Below are 18,332 nucleotides of genomic sequence, written 5' to 3'. Positions count from 1 at the left end.
TCCCTTCCCTAATTAGTAATTTTAGTCAACTTTAGACATTCAGTCTAATCCTTTCTGCAAATTCCCCAGAACGCCTAGGTCAAACTGTGCCTCTCTTTTCTCTGTATAACAAATATTGCTTGTCCATACTTCTCATCTTGTAACATGTATCAACATAGGGCACTTCTTGTATTACTCACCTCTTTACCTGTTATTTTTTCATTTGTATTTATTTTCTCTACTAACTAGTTATTTGTGGGCTGGGGCCAAATCTTGAGACACTTCCGATTCTCCATAATATTTAGCAAAATATCTTGGCATGGAGAGGCATGTAATACATTAATGGTATAAATAAGATGATTAAAATTAAAAGACAACACTAAATACTGCTGTTTAAAAGGGAAGTTGGGAGTGTTTACTGTTCGGTTTTTTTTTTTCAAAACCTTCTTCCTGCATATCCTGCCCCACTAACAGTAAACTTGCAAACTCTTTATTCTCAGTTTTTAAATGTTTAGAAAATAATTTATTGATAATATGGAATAAATAATGGCACTTATTGATAGTATTATTGGGTCAGAGAAGATTTTGCCTAGAGCAGTATATTCCAAAGCAGTATGTTCCTATAGGAACAGGATGAGCCTGAGGGAGAGCCTGAGTTTCTGGGACAGAGAAGTAAATGGCTGTAGAATTTTAATGTGACAGAAATCCAATTGTAATTTGCTCCCTATCTTATGCAACATTTTAACTTTCTTCTTGTCAGGAAGAAGGAGCTAGTTCATACTAGGAGTGAAAAGCAGAGAGAAAACAGCAGGTAACAGAGTCAAAATAAGGCAAGATCAATCACAAAAGAAGTGAGAGCACATTATGAAGCATTAAGAGAATGTTAACACTTGAGTCCCCTCAAGACAGATTTGAATTATTTTCATGTGATATTAAAAGAAAGGCTGAAGGATACAGAATTATTTGCCTTACACAATGTTTCTTAAAAGGGAGTCCATGGTCAAAGAAGCTTGATAAATAACACACTAGGACATCATCTTGAAGAGTCACAGTGGATATCAGCAAACTAAAGACTTAGAGACATCTTTGAAGTTAAAAAAACAAAACAAAACAAAACACGACTGCAAACCTGCTTAAAATGTATCATTTGAATTTTCCAAACTTACTCGAACAGGAAACCTAACGTTCCCACCATATCTAGCAACAGATCATGTGTGTAGTGTTCTCTGTAAATTGCTTGAGAAATACTGGCCTCAGCTTCAATTATGATCTTAAAGATTTAGCCAAGCCAAGGAGAATTAAAAAATATATCTATCTTGGGGCGGCTGGGTGGCTCAGTCGGTTGAGCGTCTGACTTCGGCTCAGCTCATGATCTCACACTCAGTTCAAGCCCCGCATGGGCCTCTGTGCTGACAGCTCAGAGCCTGGAGCCTGCTTCAGATTCTGTGTCTCCCCCTCTCTCTGCCCCTCCCCTGCTCATGCTCTCTTTCTCTCAAAAATAAATAAACATTTAAAAAATATATGTATCAATCAGGGGGCACCTGAGTGGCTCAGTCAGTTAAGCGTCAGACTCTTGATCTCTGCTCAGGCTGTGATCTTGTGGGTTTGTGGGTTTGTGACCTGCGCTGGGCTCTGTGCATACATTGCAGCACGGAGCTTGCTTGCTTGGGATTCTGTCTCTCCCTCTCTCAAAATAAATAAATAAACTTAAAAAAGAAAAGGTATACCAATTGAGGAATGTCATGAATAACGCTACACAAGGAAAAAGATTATGAGGGAAATTTGTCAAGTAGCAAGTATATCAGATTGCTGAAAAGCTTACTTCTAGTATGGATATTTTTTTCTAATATCTTAAAGATAAAAGAGGATTGTACGGGGGTGCCCCGGGTGGCTTAGGTGGTTGAGTGCCCAACTTCGGTTCAGGTCATGATCTCATGGTTCATGAGTTTGATCTCATGGTTCATGAGTTTGAGCTCCATGGTTCATGAGTTTGAGCTCTGCTGTAAGTGCAGAGCCTGCTTTGGATCCTCTTAAGATTTTCTCTCTCCTTCTCTCTCTTCCTCTCCCACTCCCACTCTCTCTCTCAAAGATAAATAAAACACTAAATATATATAAATGTATATTTATATATATATGAAGGATTGTATGACAGAAACTGGAAATTCATTAAAGCAAAAAAAATAAACTGATATTGTGAGATATTTAATTTAATTACAGATCCTGGAAAATTTTTTAAATATTTTCTTTATACCAAGAAATCTCCGATTTTTAGAGAGAAAGAGAGAGAGAACACGCACATGAGCAAGTGGGTGAAGGGCAGAGAGAGAGAGGAAGAAAGAGAATCTTAAAGCAGTCTCCACGCAAGGCAAGGAGCCCTATATGGGGCTTGATCCCATGACCCTGGGATCATGACCTAAGCCAAAATCGAGTGGCATGCTCAACTGACCAAGCCACCGAGTACCCCCAGAGAGATCTTCTAAATTCTAATCTGGATTACTAAAATGGAAAATAAATTCAGACTAATTAAAACTTACTTCCTGAATGAGAATTTGGCATATATTCTCAGAGACAATTTCTAAACAGACTGATGCATTTGTATGGCTGCAGCCTCCAACATGTTAAAATGAAAAATGGCTCAAGGCTTAGGAGGAAAAATGCTGTGAAAATAAAGATGAAGGGATAAAGATGGCATCACAACATTGATTTTGGCCATATGCTGTTTTCATATGCTACTCTGAAAGTGGGCCAACAAAATAGCCATAGAAACGCTGCTTTATTTGGAATTTGAGCATTATCTAGAAGGGTGAGAAACAGATCAATCTGGCAATGTACTAGGAGGGAATTCTTATTTTTCAACTTTAATGCAGGAATCAGGCAAGATACCAACCTGAAAAAAATCCCTTAAAGAAAATAAAATAATAATAACAACAATAAACAAAAAGTGGTAGTTTGCGGGGGATTACAATAAATTTAAAGTTTTCTTAGTCAATTGTCTAATTTTTGTTTAGTAAAGGCTACTTGTTTTTAATCTATCATTATTTTTATTGATTGGTTAATTTCATTCATTGAATCCACACTTTTTTTTCTGTTCTATTGGATTCAGATTTTTTTATGGTAAGAACACTTAACATGAGATCTACCCTCTTGACAAATTTTTAAGTGTATAATACAGTATTGTTAAGTAGCAATACAATGTTGTACAGTAGATCTCTAGAACTTACTCATCTCGCACAACTAAAACTTTATATAGCAAGTCTTCCTCCTGTTTCTTCCTCCCCCAAGTCTCTGGCAACCTTCATTCTACTGTTTCTAGGAGTCTGACAATTACAGATACCTCATTTATATAGAATCATGCAGTATTTGTCCTTCTCTGACTAGCTTATTTCACTTACCATAATATCTTCAAGGCTTATCCATGTGATCACATGTGGCAGGATTTCCTTCCCTTTTTAGGGCTAAATAATATTCCATTGTGTGTATATACCACATTTTATCCATTCATCTGTTGATGGACAATGGGTTGCTTCTGTTTTTTTGGCTATGGTAAACAATGCTACAATGGACATGGGAGGGCAAATATCTCTTTGAGATTCTGATTCCAATATGTTCAGATATACACCCATAAGTGGGATTGCTGGATCATATGGCAGTTCTATTAACTTTCTGAGGATCCTCCACATTGTTCTCCAGAGCAGATGCACCATTTTGCATCCTACCAACAGTGTACAAGGGTTCCGATTTTTCCACATCCTTGCCAACACTTGTAGTTTTTCTTTCGTTTTATTTTATAATAGCCAAACTAACAGGTATGAGGTGACACTGAATCCACACACATATATTGAGCATGTCTGCCTTGTGCGTCAACTGTATTTTTGTTATACTTTCAGGAAACTTACTATCTCCTAGTATATTTGTCAAATTTTATTAAATCTTTGCTCTCATATGTTTAATTTCTAAGAGTACATCTTTAATGCCTGGATGTTCCTTTTTATAGAATCTTATTATTTCATTAACATGGTCTATCTTTCTGAGAATATTCACTATACATATGTGTGTACATGTAGATAAACGTCATCTAATTCCTTTGTAAATTGCCTCTTTTTAAGTGTTCACTTCTTGGGGCATCTGGCTGGCTCAGTGAGTTAAGCATTCGACGTTGGCTCAGGTCATGTTCTTATAGTTTGTGAGTTCGAGCCCCACATCAGGCTGTGTGTGCAGGCATGGTGCCTATTTCAGATTCTGTGTCTCCCTCTCTCTCTCCCCCTCCCCCACTCAGGCTCTGTCTCTTTTAAAAATGAATAATTTGTGGGGCGCCTGGGTGGCGCAGTCGGTTAAGCGTCCGACTTCAGCCAGGTCACGATCTCGCGGTCCGGTCCGTGAGTTCGAGCCCCGCGTCAGGCTCTGGGCTGATGGCTTGGAGCCTGGAGCCTGTTTCCGATTCTGTGTCTCCCTCTCTCTGCCCCTCCCCCGTTCATGCTCTGTCTCTCTGTCCCAAAAATAAAAATAAAAAACGTTGAAAAAAAAATTAAAAAAAAAAAAAAATGAATAATTTGTTAAAAAAAAGTGTTCACTTTTCTTATTAATTTCAAAGAACTTTTTATACATGAAGGATATTAGCTCTGACATACATTATGATCTTTTTTCTCTCCCTATGTTAACTTGTACTTGAAGCACTGTCAGAAGATGCTGGTGAGGATTAAAGAATTCATTTTGATAGTTGTTAATATAGACAAATGTGTTATCCTTCCTTTTATAGAGAAATAGTTAAACAAAATTTAGTATTTTGATACATTTCAACTTCTGAATACCTACAATGTACTAGGTAATGGTAATAAGGCTACTGTCTGATCCAAAGAAGATTATACTCCAGTAAGGTAGAGATCATTTCCCTGTCAAATAATTGTTACTGGTAAAAGTAACTCTGGAATTATTATGAAGAGAATAAGCAATAAACAAAGTTAGTTTACAAATAACATAGAATTATTAAACAAGATAAACTTTTCAAGAAAAAGTAATTGCTGCTTGTTTAAAAAATGCCTACACAAACTTTGTCAGCAATAAATAGAATGCCTCATCCATGTTCCTCAAAAGTATTTTAAAAAATTTGAAAGGAGGGGCACCTTGATGAAAAAATTTGAAAGAAGGGGTGTCTAGGTAGAACAGTCTGTTGAACGTCCAACTCTTGATTTCAGCTGGGGTTGTAACCTCACAGTTCATGGGATTGAGCCCTGCATCAGGCTCCGTGCTGACAGCATGGATCCTGCTTGGGATTCTCTCCTTTTCTCTCTGCCCCTACACTGCTCACATACTCTCACTCTCACACTCTCTCTCTCTCTCTCCCTCTCTCTCTTAAATAGAGACCTAAAAAAAAAAATGAAAGGAAATATACTGAAGTTCTACTTTTCTAAGCATCACCACCTTTACTAATATGGGAAAAAACTTCATGCATGTCTAGAAAAGAAACAACATCGCCAAACCTTGAGTACTCAAAAAGCATGCATGATTAAGTAATTCTCATTTGCTCTGGATCAAATGACCTGTTACTATCAGAGCGTTTTTTTTTTTTTGAAAGTTTTATTTATTTTTTATTTGTAATTCTGAAAATACATTACAAATGTTAACTAAATGCATACCATGGCAAACAGCTAAATTCCTGAAGAGCCTTTTGAAAGGCATTTGGTGCTAAAACATGAAAAACACATTTCATGTTATAGTTTATCACTTACTATAGTAAGTAGTTTCTTCTCACCACCAATAAAAGGAAAATCTACTCAAGCACCTAAAAAGAGTCTTGGGGTGCCCGGGTGACTCAGTCAGTTAAGCCTCATGACTTTTGATTTCAGCTCAGGTCATGATCTCAAGGTTTCTGGGTTTGAGCCCCGCATCAGGCTTTGCGCTGACAGCATGGAGCCTGCTTAGGATTCTGTCTCTCCCTCTCTTTCTGCCCCTCCCCAGCTCATGCACACTCTCTCTCCCTCTCAAAAATAAACAAACATTAAAAAAAAAAAAAAAAAAACGAGTCTTAAAATGAAAGAACAAGCACAAAAACATCTCTCTGATCAACAAAATGGTATTTATTCAAATTCAAGATTTGGGGAGGATCTTTGAATCTAAGAGTTTTCTGTAAATTCATAGGAATTGGTTTGTAGAGAAAACAATGGATGGAAAGGGTAACTAGATAGATCAAAGGATCATCCTTCCCAAATGTATAACACTAGAATATGAATTGTTAGCATTCCATACTCTTGGAAAACTAAAATGGTAGAAAATAGCCAAGGTCACATCAGTGCATCACAAATGTGCCAGGCCAGCTGACACTTCTGCTTCTATCCCAATCCACCTCTCCCATACTGTACACATCTTACCAATCACAAATGCAAAGTGATTAACAAGTTTTTCTTTCAAAATCAAGTATCAGGTGAATGAAGTCTACCATTCACAGGGATTACCAGAAATAAATCAACTTATTTTACAGAAAAGAATACTGAGAACCAGTGATACGAAGTGACTTAATCCACACATAATGTCAGTTGGTGGCTGACCGAGTTTTTCGATCATACCAAGCCATTGTCAAATGAAAGGCAATTTTAGAGGTTAGAGAAATAGAAGGATAATTTGGGAGAAAGAGTTTTCAGGGAAAAGTGGACCTGTCAGGAATCTCCAAAATGTCAAAATAGGAAACTTCTGTTAGCCAAGCCAGCCTGAGGATAGTGGCATGTAGGACTCCTTGATAAGAGATAAACACAAGTGGGAAAATGTCTAGAAGATTCTCACCATCAAGAAAATGTACAACCCCCAGAATGGGAAAAAATTTTTGCAAATCATATATATGATAAGGGACTTACATCTAGAATATATAAAGAACCCTTACAACTCAATGGTGACCAAAACAAAGAAATCAATTTAAGGAATTTCAATAGACATATATATACTAATATATATATATACTAATATATACTAATAGCCAACAAGTACACAAGTTTCCACATCACTACTCATTCATTAGAGAAATGCAAAGCAAAACCACAACGAGGTATCACTTCAAATCCACTTGACTGGTTACCAAAAAGACAGAAAACAAGTATTGGTGAGGTGGTGGGGGAAACAGAATCTGCAAGTAGTTTTGTAAAATGGTGCAGCGGCTTTGAAAAACAGTCTGGCAGTTCCTAAAAAGGCTAAACAGAGAGTTACCATATGACCTAGCAATTCCATTCCTAGGTATTTACCTAAAAGAAATGAGAGCATAAGTGTACACAAAAATTTGTACACGAACATTCATAGCAGAAATATGAATTTTCCAAAAAGTAGAAACAACCTTAATGTCCATTAGCAGATTAAATAAAATGTGGCACATCCATCCAATGGAATATTTTTAGGCTATAAACAAGAATGAAGTACTGATACAGGCTACAACACGGATGAACCTTGAAAACATAATGCTAAATGTAAGAAGACAATCACCAAAGGCCACATATTGTATGCTTCCATTTATATGAAATGTCCAGAACACGAAAATCTATAAAGACAGAAAATAGGTTAATGTTTGCCTAGGGCTGGTGGGGCTGGTGACAAGTGGGGTAGGGAATAAGGGAATAATTCCTGAAGAGTACAGGGCTTTTTTTTTTTTTTTTTTTTTAAGCAGGTTCCATGCCCAGCAGGGAGCCCAACGTGAGGCTTGAACCCATGACCCTAAGATCAACACCTGAGCTCAGAATCAAGCATCAGATGCTCAACTGACTGAGCCATCCAGGTGTCCCCCTTTTCTTTAATTTTTCATTTGTTTTTACTTTTTAAGGGCCTTCTTTAGCGGTGATGAAAATGTTCTAAAATTGACCGCAATAATACTTGCATAATTCAATGAATATACTAAAAACCATTGAATTGTACACTCTTTAAAAATCTTCAATATTTTTAAAACTTTTTAAAAATTTAAATTCCAGTTAGTGAACATACAGTGTAGTGTTAGTTTTTACAAAAGAAAAAGAAACAGAAAAGTTCCCCGACCAGGTATTGTCCATTAATAACTAGTAGGAAATTTAGGAGTAGCTGACAGGTGCCCCGGTTAAATTACTAAAATGGCATTGTCTGGTCATAGAGTCAGGCTCTGGATGCTATGATAAAAGTTTGGAGATTTGGCATGGGTGGCAGTGGACACCAAATGATACAAAGGATGGTCTGTGCCCTAATTATATGAATGATTTGGGACACCTGGGTGGCTCAGTCAATTAAGCCTCTGAATCTTGGTTTCAGCTCAGGTTATGATCTCAAGGTTTTATGAGGTGGAGCCCAGCATACACCGGCAGCCAAAAGCCTGCGTGGGATTCTCTCTCTGCTCCTCCCCCACCGGCACTGTCTGTCTGTCTGTCTGTCTCTCTCTCTCTCTCGCTCTCAAAATAAACAAACTTTAAAAAACGGTTTAACAAAACGAACAAACAAAAAGAACGTACCTAATGTCATATAGCTGAATACAAGAGAAATGACTGGTAAAGAGCAAATAATCAATTCACAGGTCTAATAGATAACCTCTGTTGTAGATTTCGTTGAAGTAAACACTGGTCCTTGACAGAGTTTTGAAAAAAGGCAGATTAGGGGTGAAAGAGTTATTCATGTTCAGGGGGACGTAAATTGACCAGGCCGGGGCAAAAGTGGTCTAAGCTGGACATAAGGAAAGAGTACAGGAATATCTAAGGGACGCAGTTTGTAAACTGTATTGGTGAAACAAGGACATCACTCAATCAAGACCCAGAGGACCGTTTTCCATCTGACCAGTGTCTCTTAGAGAAAAAACGCTGTAACTCAACAGGCTAAAGCAGTTTTCTGAAAAAACTTAAAGTCACATTGGATTGATTCCTCTAGGCACGGAGTTCATCTTCCGTCTAAAAAGTGCAATAATAGCATTTGAAGGTTTTATAGCGAAGAACAAGAAATGTGCGGCAACTGAAACTGCAAGAACGTGACTCTGCAGAGTCCTGGAAATTAAGGTGACCAAGAAATGCCCAGGTGGATGTCGGGGTTCGAACGTACCTCGAGTCACCCGAGGGCAGAGGCGGTGCGAAGGCATCCCGGGGACTGCATTTTTGCAGGTAAACCCGGGTTGGGCGATCCCGCCCAGAGGCTGCCGGCGACCCGAACGCGAAGGCATAGAAGCTGTAGCGGCCAGGCAACCAGCTCCCCGAGGTCACGCCTGAGCCAGCTCCTCGTTTCCATGGCTAACGTCAACTCCGGCGGGTGCCACCGCCACTGCCGCGGAACCGGGATCGCGCTCGGGGGCGGTTCGGGCCCCCAGCTCGCCCCGCCCCCGGCTCGTGCTCGCTTCGGGGCGCTTACCCCACCGCCGGCCGAGCGAGGCGGAGTTGGGGAAGAGGGGCGCTTTGTTCACTCCAGGCCTGGGCCCACGCTCCCCTCACCCGGGGCCGTGGGAGACTCCGGGACTCTGGCCTCGCCTTGCGCCCACAAGCATCCACAAAGGCACAGGGGCGGGGGTCTCCGGTCCAACCCTGAACTTTCACCCGGGCCGCGCCCCTACGCAAAAGCGCCGTTTCCCTGGTGACGTGACGTGCCCGAGGGAGGGAGTAATGCTTTCTGGCCGATTTACGTACGGCAGCCATTTCGCGAGCGTTGGTTTACCGGCGGTCTGACCGCCGATTCTGGAGTGTAGGGTGACTCCAACCGCTCGGTGTTTTGCACTTGCATTAACCGCATCCGCACTTTGGCTATCGCCACTCGGCACACGGACGGTAATAAATGTTTTTAGTGATACTTCATACGCCCTCTTCAGCTTGGAAGATTTGGAACTGGCTATACGTCCTAGCTATTGCCCTTTTATTGCATACTTTTTCTCCCCGAGTGGATTTGTGGCTGCATTTTTAAAGGAACCAAAATGCCCATCATTGAATCATGCTACGAGGAAGGTATCTGTTAATAAAATGAGGCAAAGTCCCCTATCCTAATTGCGGGGGGCGGGGGGGAGTGAGGGAGGGTGTGGAAAGCCCTGGCCCACTGTTACTACTTAGTGGCAGTGTAAGACACGGGAATCTTTGGAAGGTAGCCACAAACTCCTAGTTTTGCCCGTTTAAAGTTACATGCCCCGCGCCCACCGCCTCCATTTTCCATGAAGTTTGATTTCTTACTCATCTTCTGGACACCTTCTGGATTGCTTGTTGGAAGTCTACAAGTTGGCCCCTTAGAGCATTACATTGGAAATTGGTCTCAAATGATTTAGAGGCCCTTTAAGGGAACTCCGAAGCCAATTTGTCAGTATTAAGGTACTTCTGTTTCCTGTGTGATTGACACTAGCAATTCTGCATACTCGGGACTTCTAAGTGCTCAAGGACTGCCTTGTTTGGATCTCTTTACCTCGAAACTATAAATGCGGCCCTTTTTTGGTTTGTTTTCTGGTTTCACTGGAAATGGTGGCTTGGTTCTCGAGCATCTAGGTTTTCAAGCTGTAAGGAAATTGGTGTGTGTGTTAATATGAAAAGAAAACCAAGGATTACTCTATTCAGAGGGAAAGGGTAGTTTATTGTGGGAAGAAAACCCTGTGCAGTTTCAATAACGTACATATACTTGACACAGTTAGCGGGTAGAACCTTTCATAGTTCAGTGTGAGGGGGAGAGGTACTCTTGGTCCATCCCTAATGTTTCCCTCACTTTGAGGGAACACATACTAGCCTTAGTCATCATGGGTCAGGATACCACCTGACATCTGCAGTTGCTAGAAGTCGGTGTAGTGTGATTAGCGGTACAGGCTCTGGAATTAGGAAGTCCCAAATTGTTGGAATCTTGACATCGCAGCTCCCTACTTGTGTGATCTAGGGGTTACCTAGTCTTCCTGGTGCTCAGTTTTCAAATCGTGTAAAATAAGAGAGAGAAAATTTATCGCACAGGGAGTTGTGTAGGTTGGATTAAATAACCAAATCGCTCAGTTAGGCACAGTTTAAGTGCTTAGTGAGAACGAGCTGTTGTCTTTATGAGGAGAGGCTGTATTTTCGCCACCTTCAATTACATAGAATTCGATCAGAATATTTTTGTTGTTGTGATACCTGCTGTAGATATTTGGTTGTTAATTTTTTCTTTTTTCCAATGTGTTGGTTACTTTGCCCTTAGAATAAAATTGGTAAAGCTTATGGTACAAGGCCTTTGGTTACTAGTGTATAAAAAGTAGTCGTTCAACATTTACTGAAGTAGTGGATGTTGTTTGCCAGGAATCACACCTATTGCTGCAGATTCAAAGTCAAATAACACATGGATTCTATCCTCAAGGAATTTACTGAAATATAATGAGAGACTAACAAGGACATCAGTAATACTGAGTGTGTGATGAACAAATAGGCACTGGGGCCATAAAATAAGTACAAGTTAGCTGGATAAAGATCTGGGAAAGGAGGTATTTCAGGCAGGAGAGCACCATTCATTCAGTTAACAAATATTTAGAGCATAAGTCAGGTACCTATGGACCCTATTTAATCTTAACCGTATGAGATAGCTTATTATTCTCATTTCAAATATAAGGAATCTGAGCTGCAGAAAAGTAAAATAAAAGATTTAGAATTGAGCGTTTATCTGTATGTCTTCAAGATCCTTTTTTTGTTTTGTTTAAACAAAAAATCCGTGTTTTTGTTTTGTTTTTTTCTGTTAACCCTGCTGATTGATATACAAGGAAACATTACCAAAAATCTGGACCTGCTTCTTCAGCCAGAGAAAATGTTTACCCAGTCATTATCACGGCATACCTGTTTTTGTGTAATGGTAATGCTCATTTTCAAGTTACTCCTCTTGCCATAAAGTAAAACAGACAAACCTAAAATCATAAAAGCCTCACTCTGCTCCATTGCTCACAGGTCATTGACCAGAGGACTCTGAAAATAATGTAGAACTGCAGCAACACAGGGTAAGATGATTTAAAGTGGAGAAGTGGCTGCAGAGAATTTGAAAGTTGCACTTCCAGGGCAAGGCAATAGAACAGCTAAGATTTGGTAAAGGATTGGATCAGGGTGGGGATGGTTGGGGGAGTTAAGGAGACCAAAGAAAAAAGATGAGCCTAACCTTCAAGCTGTGTGACCACAAAGTTTGAGGAACCCTAAAGTAAGCATAAGAGGAATAGGTTTGAGGGTGAAAGAAAGATAATCCACTTTGAGGCGTTACGTGTTTTAAGGACTTGGGGGATATGTCCGGTTGCAAATATAGGATTGGACCTTGGGAAACATGTCAAGACATAGAGATTTAGGAGTATTCTACATAAAGAAAGTTATTTGAGGGGTGCCTGGGTGACTCAGTTGGTTGAGCATCTGATTCTTGATCTCAGCTGGGGTCTTGATCTCAGGATCCTGAGTTTAAGCCCTGTGTGAGGCTCTGCAATGGGCGTGAAGCATATTCAAAAAAAAAGTTATTTGGAATCATGAGATTTGAAAAAGAATGCCAACGTTTGGGTATTACTGAACGTGAAGAAAACCATCAGGAGAGAAAAAAAAAGGATTATAAAATGAGATGATCTATTTCTTACATGGCTCATTTCATCTAATTTCTTTATGTCACAAAACATGATATGCATCTCAGTGTGTATGAAGACCATGTGAATGGGCATGTGGCGGGTAGCAATTGTAGTGTGTTTACAGGCACATGGGTTGGGTGACGTTGAGTTATGAGGCTATTAAAGATAAGGAGTAGGGTATTATGGTAAGTGAAATAAGTCAGAAAGAAAAATACCACATTCTTCCACTTATATGTGAAATCTAAAAAAAAAACAAAAAGCAGAAACAGACTGATAAATACAGAGAACAAATTGATGGTTGCCAGAGTGGAAGGGGATAGTGGCGTGGATAAAATGGGTGAACGAGAGAGATTCAGGCTTCCATTTATGGAATGAATAAGTGGCAGGGATGAAAAGCACAGCATAGGGAATATAGTCAATGGTATTGTAATAGGGTAGTATGGTGACAGATGGTAGCTGCACTTGCAGTTGGCATACTATAACTTTTGAGCTTGTCCAGCCTCTGTGTTGTACATCTGAAACTAATGTAACATTGTATATCAACTATACTTCAATAAAATTAATTAAAGACAAGGAGTGACTAATTGTTAACTTTAAAGTTTAATGTTGAAACTTCCTTTAACATAGAAAAAAATTTCATACTAGGTAAACGTTCATAATTAGGACCATAAAATAAATAATGTATACTGTAATCATAGCTTTGCCATTAATTGGTTTTAAACTTTGTTGTAAATTACAACAAATTCTAAATGTTGTAAATTCTAAATGATAATTCTGAAAAATGTATATTAATTTCTGATGAGTGTACAGTGGGAAGGATAGAATTTCTCAGATTATGGTTTTAAGAATTTTTAAGGGGGGCCTGGGTGGTTCAGTTGGTTAAACGTCTGACTTTTGATTTTGGCTCAGGTCATGATCTCATAGTCCTGAGATTAAGCCCTGCTTTGGGCTCCATGCTCAGCATGGAGCCTGCTTAAGATTCTCTCCCCACCCCCTCTTGCCCCTCCCCTGCTAGCTTGCTCACTCTCACTCTCTCAAAAAAAAAAAAAAAAAAAAAAGAATTTAAAATTTTTCATATAGTTCTTAAATTTCATTATTATTTCATATCACTAATTTCAAAGATTAAAATTTTAATTTCAGGAGTGTTTAAATTAATATTACTTGAGAAAGTTGTCACCACTGGAAACTTCTTTTAGGTATTTGTTTGAAAAGAGCACAGTAGAATTTTTGGTAGACTGAAAATCACTAAGTTGGAATATTTAAAAGGCTAGAGTTTCATTTTTTAATTAGGTTAAATTTCATAAGAGTTTGTGAATGTAGCTATCACTGAAAGATCAAACTCTATGTAAATATCCATATGCGCATTCATTTGACTCTTTACTAAAAATTAAGGTACACATAGATCTCAATTACTTACAATGATTTCCCTTTATATTTTGGTACACATAAATAAGAGCTGACTGTGCAGATTTCATAGTGTTTATTCCCAGTGTCCTACACTAAGATTGGAACATAAATTAACCTCTTCTATTGACACTTTTATCAAGGATATGTCTTAATACTCATTTCGAAAGCTAAAGCTGAAGTTTTTAGATGTCCTTTTCCTGGCATTTGCCTGCTAACTCATTTATTTGTAAATGTACCAACTGTTTAGGATCATGTGAACATTATCTTCACTTTCCTGTAGAATGAACATATAAGGAAGTGCAACGAACAAGTTGCCTTATAAAATTTTGGTTGAAATTGTAATTGAATGTGTGTGGAGTGGGGTGGAAAGGGAGTTAGTATAATTCGTCTGAAGGTAGAGGAAAGTTTATATGCCTTCTCACAATCTTTACAGACTCATGATGATATTATTGCTATTGAATGGAAAAGTCCACACTGGTTAGAGTTACTTCCTACAGCTTAAATTGTGATGCCCTCTTTAGGTTAATATATTTAAAAATATGAAAACTAGAGGTTACTCACAGATAAATATTTATAGGAAATGAAACCACAGTTTGGAAAAAAAAAAAACACCACCATACATACATAAAAAACACACGAACAAAAAAAAAAATAAAAACCTTGTACATAAACTAAGTATCAATGACAAAAGGTATACATAAAATATAAATAACAACAACAACAATAACCAGTTTTGGTGGGATAGTAGATTGGAGATACACTTTGAAATTTTGCTTGGCTCTGCAGTTGCCTTTAACAGAAATTTCATGTCTAGAAATATATTTAACAGTTATCCCACCTTTACAGATTTCTCACCTAAGTATGCAGCAATATTTGTACAAAGATGTACTTAGAACGTTTGTAATAGCAAAATACAAAACAGTCTTCAATAGGGAACAGGTTAAATACATTAGGTTAAAAAGGAGGTATATCTACATGTATTGCTATGCAGACATATCTAACTTAAGTAAAACATTTAAAAATTATAGTTTGTATAATTCAAAAATTATAGTATGATCTTACATTAAACCTAGATGTATGCATGAGCATGCTTTGTATAAGTGTATTTTTGAAGGCTACCTGAGGAACTATGATAGAAGTTAAGGTTAATTTGGGGTTTGATGGGAAGGGGAACTTTTTATATTACTCTTTTGTGCTGTTAATATATTTTCAACAATACATATTGTTTTTTATAATACTTAAATATAAAATTATGTACAAAATTAAATTGACAGTAAAAAAATATCTCTATACCCCCCCCAGAAGAAAACCCACCAAGCTATCATATAACAAGAAAAGTGGCATAGTGGGTTTTTGTTTTTATACTAGTTCCTTTATCTAGAAACTAATTGGAATATGTAGTTACTAGTTTCTATGAGTAAGTGGTTACAGTATTGATGCTTTTACAGGGAGAGAAATGTTATATTTATTTTTAAATGTTATATTTCAGTTGAAAATTACAGTAAGTTATTTGGCATATCGGTAAATTTTGAGCTCTGGTAATCAGAGACTGCTTAGAATCTGGACCACTTCAGTGATATATCTGTAGGAATCCTTTACGTGAGTTTATTTTATAGTAAATTAGAGCCTTTGCTGAATTTATATATACATTATCAAGATTATTAGAATTTCTTTGTATGTTGCATATAAAATTTTAATTTTTAGTGTATGTGTAAAGTATACATGTATTTTTACAGATATGTGTGTATGTAAAATACTTGCATCTATACAAAGTGTATGTTATGTATAATATGTAAAATAAAATATATGGGAATGTTATTTTATTGAACTGGCAATAACTAAGTGTTAATGGAAGAAATTTTCATATCTGGCTCATCTTTAACAATATAATTTTAAAGTACAGCAGTTTTTAATAAAACTTATGCCAGTAATTAATTTTTTTTTTTACCAGAGCTGCTTTTTATGCTTTGAGTCTCAATGAAAACCAATGTACAGAAACAAATGTTAGAATAATTATCAGTCTTCAAAGTTAAAATTCTGTTACATATGAACTTCAAGCCAAATATTGGATTCACATTTTTACATAGAAATTTTCCTCCTAAAATACTTTGTAATTAGTGGAAAATGTAACCAGAAAGAGCAGCATGCAAGAAAGAGATGCATTAACTTGTGGAAGCAACCATGTATTAAGAAACAAACAGGAGAGATGGGTTGGGGATGGGTTAAATAGGTGATGGGGATTAAGGAGGGCACTTGTGATGAGTACTGAATGTGTTAAGTGTTGAATCACTAAATTGTACACTTGAAATGAATGTTACACTGTATGTTAACTGATATTAATAAAAACTTAAAGAAACTATGGATAATTTTTATTTGTGGTTTTTATATAAAACTAGCCTATGGATTTTTTTCCCTGTAAGTCGTTTCCCATATAACTTTTTCTCTTGGCAAAAATAATGAATAAAATTTTAGAGACAAGCTTTTTTTAAGGGCACATATGACCTAACACGTGTAATAAAACCAAAAAAAACTCATGTTCTATGTTGAAAAAATCAAATGAAAATATTTTTATTCTGAATTGCTCAATTAGCTTAGAGGCATACACTTTTAATTGCACAATTCAGTCAGTATCCCTGTGCAACTTGTTCTTCTATCATTTGCATGCCTAAATATACTCTGGTCTAGAACACTGGACCGTGAAATCCTAAAAGTTACACTTACTCTATGAAAAGACTTCTTTTTAAATCTGTGTCTCTTTCCCCCAACATTTTCTTTAAAAATATACATCCTAAACATATGTACCTGAATGTGATGTGGAATCCTTCAGGAAGAATTTTTATCCTTTTTCTTCTGGAGCACATAGTGAATATTTGCCTCATGAGAAAGTGAACAAGGAGAGCCCTAGGCTAATTTCCTTTCCTTTTGATTATAGCACGAATATCCCACCCATTACTATCTCCTCTCAAAATGACTCATTCTGTTCAGAAACAAAAGCAATGCTACCTGAGAACATTCTGAAATATTTTGTCCTCTTTTCATAATCCCTATTTACTAGACTCTGCACATATTTTCTTCACCTCCTTATCAAATTTGAACTCAATAAGTGATATCTTCCTTCTTGGATGAATGGACATGGGAACTTCAGATTACAGTAGTGGAAATTTAAAAAAACAGTGCTTTTTAGTGTGAAGGAAATTCATGCAAATTTTTAATGTGTATTAGTTTTCTAAGTAACCACACATTAAGTATGAGAATGGACTTTATTATTAAGCAGGACTTAACAAAACATGATTATCATTGGAAAACTAAATTCTGCTGACTTTAGTATTGACCACTTTTCCTGGGACAGTGATTTATGTCAGTGTTAACATTAGGTAATTTGTCACTTTAATCAGAATTCATTAACAATTTACGTTTTGAGGGCTCTGTCTTTAAGGTCAATTAAATAAAAATGTTAAAGCCAGTGTTGTTAAGATTTCTGCTACCTAATAGTCACGTTATTTTATGTTCAGCCTCTTTGATTAAAAGTAATGGTCAAAGATGTTAAAGCCCTGGAAGCTGATTTTGAAGATGGAGAAGTGCTGGAGCTACCCAGGCAGCAATCAGAAACAATTAGGAAAAATGTACCAAATGCTTCATTCTTTCTCTAGGCTGCATGACAAATTACATTTAATATTTCAGGCTTGTTGCATTTTAAAATAAGGCCTCCAACACAAAGCAATTTTCAAGACAACTCCAATCAAAAGATATTGCTTAAAATTTTCCTATTGCCATAGAAATGAAAAGAGTGATTGTCTATGTTGATTAACTTGAAGATTGCTTTGGGAAGAATTTGACAGTTTTGTAACATTCCCATTATAATTTACAACCTGTGAAGAATTGAATACTACACTGAATATCAGGATACTTTGTCTTCCTTTTTATCTGATAATTTTATTCTAGTACTTTAACATGAAGAGGATGTCCTTTTAATGTGTATTTTAATGCATATATAATTTACGTTTACCATGTTCTTTAAAATCCTCAATTAGATTAAACAAAATAAATGTATAGCATAATATATATATTTATATACAAAAAATATTTATTGATTCCTACTGTGCAAACTTTTATACAAAGATGGAAAGGAAACATTATTTAATGTCAAAGAACCCATGGTTTAATGGATAGAAATTCACAAGAAAAATGAACAAAATAAGATAAAACTTAGAGTCAATTCCATTTTGGTTTGGAGTTGAGGATGGCTGATACTATTTTGTTTGCTGATCCATAAATGCTAAGTAAAGGTTTAATCTACCCAATACTACAAAAGATGGCAAGTTAGGAAAGTGATCCCACAATACTATTTTATGTTTAGAATGAAAGATTATAATTGAGTGAAATTACATTACACTTGGCAATGGATAGGAACATGTTTAAATACCAAGAAAGACCTTTATGCTGGCATGATTCATTT

The 18,332-nt window shown here is 37.0% G+C and overlaps 1 protein-coding gene and 1 long non-coding RNA gene across 9 annotated transcripts in view; one reads left to right on the top strand and one right to left on the bottom strand.

Annotated features, from left to right (window-relative positions):
- The window catches only part of PCNX4 (pecanex 4), a 47,354-nt gene extending 37,900 nt beyond the window's left edge, over nt 1-9,454 (bottom strand). Inside the window, exon 1 of the mRNA XM_058739214.1 lies at nt 9,004-9,454. The gene's annotated coding sequence lies outside the window, so the exon portion shown is untranslated. The remainder of the gene's footprint in view (nt 1-9,003) is intronic.
- Nucleotides 9,455-9,533: 79 nt separating this feature from the next.
- Nucleotides 9,534-18,332, top strand: part of LOC131517299 (uncharacterized) — a 100,139-nt gene continuing 91,340 nt past the window's right edge. For 5 of the 8 annotated variants that reach the window (XR_009264503.1, XR_009264502.1, XR_009264508.1 and 2 more), the window contains exons 1-2: nt 9,534-9,716; nt 11,820-11,869. This is a non-coding gene — a long non-coding RNA (uncharacterized LOC131517299). Of the gene's footprint in view, nt 9,891-11,819; nt 11,870-18,332 lie in introns of all 8 variants that reach the window. The other 3 variants (XR_009264504.1, XR_009264505.1, XR_009264507.1) reach the window with 3 other exon arrangements.

The sequence above is a fragment of the Neofelis nebulosa genome, chromosome 7 (genome assembly GCF_028018385.1).
Source record: "Neofelis nebulosa isolate mNeoNeb1 chromosome 7, mNeoNeb1.pri, whole genome shotgun sequence".
In the NCBI taxonomy this organism is placed as follows: domain Eukaryota; kingdom Metazoa; phylum Chordata; class Mammalia; order Carnivora; family Felidae; genus Neofelis; species Neofelis nebulosa.
This window is presented reverse-complemented; position numbering and strand designations above follow the sequence as displayed.